This window comes from Macrotis lagotis, chromosome 1 (genome assembly GCF_037893015.1).
Source record: "Macrotis lagotis isolate mMagLag1 chromosome 1, bilby.v1.9.chrom.fasta, whole genome shotgun sequence".
In the NCBI taxonomy this organism is placed as follows: Eukaryota; Metazoa; Chordata; class Mammalia; order Peramelemorphia; family Peramelidae; genus Macrotis; species Macrotis lagotis.
In genome coordinates this window covers 224,657,850-224,665,547 of record NC_133658.1, presented here as the reverse complement: position 1 = coordinate 224,665,547, position 7,698 = coordinate 224,657,850, and the positions used below count along the sequence as shown (strand labels likewise).

At 40.2% G+C, this 7,698-nt stretch overlaps 1 pseudogene; it reads right to left on the bottom strand.

Annotated features, from left to right (window-relative positions):
* Positions 1–2,659: 2,659 nt before the first annotated feature.
* On the bottom strand, positions 2,660–7,091 carry LOC141522330 (fascin pseudogene; annotated as a pseudogene).
* Between the last annotated feature and the right edge of the window lie 607 nt (positions 7,092–7,698).

Here is a 7,698-nt window from a genome sequence, read left to right as displayed (position 1 = left end):
GGGTGTGGGGGGACAGAAGGGGAAGGGGGTGGGGTACACAAAGCTGAAGGCAAAGGAAGGCCAGAAAGCACATGGTTGCCTAAGTTCTATCTTTCAGACATGGTTTGGTCTCCCACAAGTTCTGTCTTGAATCCCTGGAGATCCAAAAGGCTGACAACATACAACAGGGAAGGGAAAAACCAAGAAGAGTCAGTTTTATTCCATCCCCATTCACAAGAATTTCAGATTCCAGTTACAGACATTTAGCACCGACTCAGAGGGGAAGAGGCAACCTCTGTAATGGAAACAAAGGTATAAGGCTTCTAAGGGAGTACTCTGTGTCTTTCTCTCAATCTTAGGGAAAAATCCTCTCTCAGCAAGTTTCTTCCGGACCCTCAAGCGGAAAGGGCCATGAAGGTAATCAGCCCCCCCCCCCCAACTTGAGAGCTGGGCAAGGTTTGATGATGAAGCAGGTCAGGGGAGTGTCCCAGTTGAGCCCACCAGAAAAAAGGAAAGGGGCAGCAAAGAAAGAAGTCCCCTGGTGGTAAGCAGGAAGAGGGGGTTACAACTACTTTTAGCTTGGAAAGGGGATATAGGGGGAGTTCACATTCCCACTCTAGCTGATGGAGGGAGGGAGCCAAGAGGGGAGAGGAGGCACAGAGAGCAAGCAGGCAGGGAATCGATAGATGGACAAGCAATGCTTTCTGAGAAGCCCTCCAATAAAGAAGGGTCTCTCCTCAGTGCCTGCATAAACTCTGAAGGTTCAGCATCACCTCTAACAGACATTCACATTGTTATATTCTAATGAAGACCAATTACAGACAATTCTGATAGTGCCACAGAGAGCTTATATAAATAGATATAAAAAAATACTGTCTTGGTCATTTCTCTGCGTCCAGTAACAGGATATTTGCATGCCATCATTGCAGAAGGGAGAGCTCCTGGGAAAGGGGGAGGGTGGCTGGGAAAACAAGGGTGCATTGAATACCCAAAAGCATTTCAGCCACTGGGCAGTGGAGTAGCTACAACTGGGACTGGGCATCTAGCAATTAAAACAAAATATGTGCAGTTAGATTAGAGAGGTTTCCAGCAAATAACATAAAGTGGAAGAAATAAAAAGCAACACATTAAAAAAAAAAAAAAACGAACCACCACCACTGTGAAAAGTTTGCCAAGCAAGATTTTAGAACTACAAATGGAAATTTTACCTTCTTTTTTTTTTGCAATTCCAACCATTATTCCTGGAAAACGAGAGAAGGAAACTAAAAAACAAGTCAGCTTGGCTCTTTTCAACCAAAAGGTATTCAGGAGCGCATGTAGCAGCTCCAAGGGTTTAGATACTGAACCAGCAGAAAATTTAATATATGGCTAGGCTTCTATCCCAAGTTTAAAGCTTAGCAACCCCTAAGCTGGGGTGTCTATCCTTTTCCCACCATGCATGAAGCTAATAGTAATACTTTTCCTAAAAAGTTGGGGGTGGGGAAATGACCTGGCTGAAAAATTAGAAGGCCCTTAGGGGGGTCTAGTGCCAATACAGAGGTAGATGTCACCTTTCCATGGAGAGAAGGGGCTCTTGATGAGACCAAGAATGACCAATTAATCCAATTGGGTAACACGTGCTCTATGTGGGGGACCACTTGGGGAACCCATCTATAGGGAAGCATCTGGTAAAAGATGACAGGGAAGTCATTTTTAGAACAATTGGTTTATTTATCTTTTCCTTGTGAGGGGGAAGAAAGGTGGTAACCTAGGGCTAAGAAGATGCTAGCAATACCATCATGCATCCTCCATTTTCTCACAGGAGGTATCCTTGGATCTAGAAGACTATGAACAAACTTCTATTTGTACCAGCTACAAATAAGTGGACCTCTCCAGGACATAACCTGGTCACACTCTCTCTCAACTTCTCATTTTAGTAGTCAGGCCACCATAATAGAGACTATTTCAGGAGGTGAGGAAGCCAACCTAGATCAGGGAGGTTCCTTCAGGCTGTCACTCTGAGGAGGTTGGGGTCATCGTCATCATACCTAGTCCTAGAACTTTCCAGCGTGACCCATGGTTAAAGAGAATGCTGGTCCCACTAGCCTGAAGCCTACTTATAGCACCATTTGCCAATTAAAGCAGGCAGGCAGTAAGGTTCAACAGCAGCACAGACAGAGTCTCCAGAGGTCAGAATTCAAAAAGGAAAAAAAAAAGAAAGGTGCCAGCACCGTATCATGGCACAGAAGAGAGAGAGATGAGATGATTCTTAAAATTCCTATTTGTGTTTGCTTGAATGGGATTAGGCTGATGACATTTCCTGCCTCATCTCCAAAACGGTGGGCAAGGAGAATTTCCCAAACCAAGCAAACTGCAAAGGTATGAGATGATGCACCATTTTCTCTGGGTTTTCCAGTTTGAAAGGCAAAAAGTTTCTTCCCACAGCCCCATGCCATTAACACAGGAAACAAACCCCTGAAAGCATAGAAGGCAAGAGAAATTTAAAAAGATAATAAAAGGTAGGAATATAGCAAGCCATCCTAAAAATCCTTCCACAGATAGAGGTGTGGACAGGGTAAGGAGCAGAAGGAAGCAACATGGATGAAAGGAAAGGGCAGAAATGAAAACTATCATCTGGGCAGGATCTGGGAATTGGGCGGGGGGGGAGTCGGAAGTGAGAAAACCCAATGCTAAAGTGCATTTAGTACTCCCAGAGTGTGGAAGGGTCAATGGCCTCTGTGGAAGCTTTCAGGATGCCAGCATGGTCATCCTTCAGATATCGGCCATTGATTTTGATGGCCACTTTGTTGTAGTCGCAGAACTCGAAAAAGAAGTCCACGAGAGTATCGCTGCTGCTAGTAACAGAGGACTCATTTCCCACCATCCAGTATTTCCCAGTAGAATCTTTGATATTGTAGGCACCATCATTAAATTCCAGTTGGAACACATCGTATGAAGATCTATTGGAATCCAGGGTCCCAGTCACCTTCCGGCATCCAATGAAGCCATGTTCTCCCCGGAAGATGATGATGATGGGTAGGTTGATCAGTTTCATCAAAAAATATTCAGTTTCTCCTGCAACTTCTACAGAGGCTGACAATTGTCCATTTTTCTTTGCGGTGACATATTTCCCATTTGCAGCCTTGAGAGTGATCCGCTTGTCACACCATTCTATTTCAAAGTAGCAACTGGCATTCTTGGTTGAAGCAGTAGACTGTATTCCACCATTGGATGTGAGGGTCCAATACTTGCTAGTGTGGGTTCTGAAAGCACACTTCTTAGTGTCCCTATTGATCTCTAGTTGGAAAGTTTCCTGATCACTCTCTTCATCCTGATAGGCAGAGAGATCCATTCCCTGGTGCGTGGAGACATTCCTCTGGTTGCCGGTCCACAGCACCACCTGGGGACAGCTCTGCTCCAGCACGAAGAGCTCGTCCTTGGCCACCTTGGTGCCCTTGCCAGCCTTGCGCGTGCCGCTGGGGCCCGACGGCGCCAGGTAGCGGCCCTGGCAGTCGCAGAAAGCCACCTTGCCAGAGCGGAACTCGAGCGTGTAGCCCATGGCGGGCTCGGGCCGCTCCACCAGGAGGCTGTCGTGGCGCAGGAAGCCAATGAGATCTATTTTTGTTTGTGTTTTGTCTGATTGTCAGGATTTCTGCAACTGCTTTTTTATTTTAGTTGAAGAAAAATAAATTTAGTTTCAGTACTTTACCTTTATCCTTTGTTGTAACATTCTATTTGAAATGTGAATCTTGTAAATATAATCTAAGATTCTATTTTACATTTCTTCTAATCTATTTCTGATTTAGGAGAGCACAACCAAGTCCTTTTTGTAGCAATAGTGTTGCCACAGTTCAAACTATGCCTGCTGAGCTGGAGCTTGTATACTCACGGCCGGCTTGCTCAACCTCTGGCTTGCTGACCTAGGACTTGAGCCAGGACTGTCTTGCTATATTCCTCTTTTACTGGATGTGATAGATCTTTCCTGAAATTTCCCCATGGTACCTTGATTTGAGAAATAGCTTTACTCTTTTTTGGTGGTATCTCTAACATTAGGGTCTGTATAGTAACTTCATTTATACTGGTTCTGGAAGACCTCTGGGAGCTTCCTAGCTTTGTTCTGACATCTTATCTCTGACTTGGAAGTCTACTCTTCTTATTTTCAATTTCAATAATTTCTACTTTGACTTTCAGAAGTTTTAATTTGATATTTAATTTTACTTTAATTTGATTTTTTCCCTATTTTTTAATATTTCAAGTATAATTCATTGATCTTCTCTTACTCTGTTACTCATGCAGGCATTTAGAGATAAGAAATTTCCCCTAATAATTGCTTTGGCTATTGGCTACCAGTTTGGGGATAATTTTAATTTTGGGATTTTTTTTCCTGGCAGTCATCTATAGATTCTTTTTTGTAATATATTTATTTTTACTTCTTTTGTACAAAATTTGATATTTTTATACATTACTAAAATATTCTTGTTTAAGAGTAAACATAATACATCCTCTCCCACAAAATTATAGAACCTCATGAACAATAAAGGAAAGAAAAAAATTAAAATTAAAAATTAAAATTAAAGAAATGAGCTTCAGTGTTCCAGCACTACCAGCTCTGTCACGGGTGGATCACATTCTTTATGAAAAGTCCATCACAAGAAATACATCCATATTTTTCCACTGTTGCCATTGCTGATTGCAACCCCCTCCATTCATACCTCCCCACTACCATATACTATATTTTCTCTCTCCTTTCACTCTGTCCCTCTTCTTACATGTGCTGTAGGGTAGCTGAGTAGCACAGCAGACTGATCACCAGCCTGGGGCCAAGAGGCCCTGAGCCCACATACCACCCCTAAGGCCCGGCAACCACCAGGCCCTGTAGTCCTGGACAGAACATACAATCCCAGCCCCTTGCAAGAAGTAAAAAAGAGAATGTGTTATATCTGACTACTCTCTCCCAAGTCCACCCTCTCCTCCATCACTCAAATCCCCCCCTTCCCCCATCTCCCTTTTCTCCTTTTTACTCTAGATGTCTATACCCCATTGAGTACATATATGCTGTTTCCTCTCTGAACCACCTCTGATGAGAGGGAATTTTCCCTCATTCCCCCTCACCTTTCCCCCTTCCATATCACTGAAATAGCTCATTGCAATAAAAAAATCTTATATGAAATATCTTAACCTATTCCACCTCTCCTTTCTCTTACTCCCATTACATTTCCCTTTCAGCCACTGACTTCATTTTTACAATATATTATATATCTTCAAATTCAGCTCTCTCCTGTGCTTCATCTATAAAAGCTCCTTCTACCTGCTCTACTAAATGAGAAGTTCTCTATGACTATTATCAGTATAAATCTTTTTATGCAGGAATACATGCATGTCATCATCATCAAGTCCCTCATATTTTACCCTTTTCCTCCACTCTCTATGCTTCACCTGAGTCCTGTACTTGAAGGTCAAACTTTCTGTTCAGCCTCTAGTCGTTTCAACAGGAACAATTGAAATTCCCCTGGTTCACTGAAAGTCCATCTTTTACCTGGAAGAGGATGTTCAGTGTTGCTGGGTAGTTGATTCTTGGTAGCAGGGAGGTTGAGGTTCGTGAGTTTTATAATTTTGCTATCTACATGTCCTTGTAATTCATTCAGTTTCTCCTCTAAAAATTTGAGTTCTATACCACTAGGTGCATATATACTTAATAATTTTATAGCTTTATTGCCTATGGTGCCTTGTAAGAAGTTGTAGTTTCCTTTCTTATTCCCTTTAATGAGATCTATTCTTGCATTTGCTTTATCTGCCCTCTGACACTTGATAATTACCTAGTTGTGTGACGTTGGACAAGTCAGTTAACCCCCCTACTTTGCAAAATCCAAAAAAATATGAATAATTCTATATTTTTCTCCATGCTATCTTTCCCCATTAATAGTTTTCTCTTTCCATTCCTCTTATTCCTTTTCACCAATCTTTTACTCCTATTACCCTTTAACTTTTCTTTAAATTTTAACTTTCAATTTATTTTCACTTACCTTTAACTTCCCTTTTATAAGTCTCTTCTTTCCTTTTTTTGTCCCTTCTCTGACTTATTCCCTGTATAGTTGAATAGATTTTCAAACCCAGCAGGGAATCTATCTTATTCCTTCTCTGTGCAAAATCTATTGAACAAAATTTACTTGGTGTTCACACATTCCCTTCTTTCCCTTTCCCATAATAGGTCTTTTTACCTCTTCCACTGGTCTTATATATCCACTAATGCCTACCCTTCTCCTTTTCATATTTTTCTTGTTTCAGTCCTTTTGTCAAATTATACTCATTTTATCTGACCTGATAGAAGTACTGTAAATCAAAGTACTATCAATCAAAGTTCATTGATTGTTTGATAAGATTAAAGTACTATCAAAGCACAATAAATCAAGTGTTGATTGTTTAATTGCTAGATTGATTGATAAGCAGTATTGTCCAATGGTCATTAAATACTTTTGAAATATACTTCTCAGATATCATGAATCTCATCAAATTATAATCACTTTATACAATAGCCCCTTTTCAAGGACCTGCCATCCATTTGTAGTCCTCATGAATCAAAACATCATGCAAGTCAAATTATTTCATCAGTCATTTGTACCCCATATCCCCCAAGAATAATCTCTCCTACCCTTCCTCTTTATCTCCCCAACCATGGTACAACTAAGCATGGATTAAGATAAGATTTCTTTATGTCCAGCTTTTCTAAGTCAGTTCCCATCTTCTCCCTTATGATACCACAAACCTCAAAGTATCTAATAAATAGAATGTCTAAGTACTATAACTCTGAAAGTTTCTCTTAAGAACTTTACAATTGATTGCAAGCTATGGGAGACCCTGGCACAAGACTGCCTAGTCTAGGATGACCTCATCTGTTTTTGAGCTCTAAAAACAATGCAGAATTAAATTAGATTAAAGGAAATGTGAGACACAAGCTTTTCTTTTATTTTTCCACCCCCACTTTTCACCTTCTCTATTTTCTAATAATGTGTTCTAGAGCATTTTCAGCTTGCATTTTTCTGATTAAGAACAGTGAGGCACCCTATAATTTGTCTGAAACATAATGATGTCATTTTGGTGATCTTCAATAGAAGGATAAGACCCAACCTACCCATATCCCCTAAATTCAATCTCCTCAACTATATTCAACTCTTTAACTATCCTAAAAGAATTGCAATTCTCAAGATTTATACACATCAAAGCTTTGTTTATAGGATTTTATTCAATTTAATGTTCTTGACTAACTTTTGTTTTTGCTTCTTTGGTTTTTTTCCCCTTTCATTGGATCTTTGTATGCATATCTTGAGCCTTGTATTTGAGGACTGAATGCTATGTTCAGTTCTGGTCTTTTGAAAAGGAAATTTTAGAAGTCTTCTAATTCATTTAACATCCATATTTTGTCCAGTCAGAATATACTGAATTTTGCAGTGTAGTAAATTCTTGGTTGTAATCCAAGATCTTTTGTTCACTGAAATATGGTACTCCAGTTCCTCCAGTCTTTCAATGTTGAAATCTGTGTATGACTGATTGTGCCTCCTTTGTATTTATAGTGCTTCTTTTTTTCTTCTTACAGCACTTACTCCTCTACTTGAGAATTCTGTATTTTGCCCATGCTAGTTTATTGAAAGATATTTATTCAGTTTCATTTTTTACTCTATGCTTTCTGGTAGACCAATAATTATAATTTTTTCTACTAGATCTACATTCCAAGTTGTTTGTTTT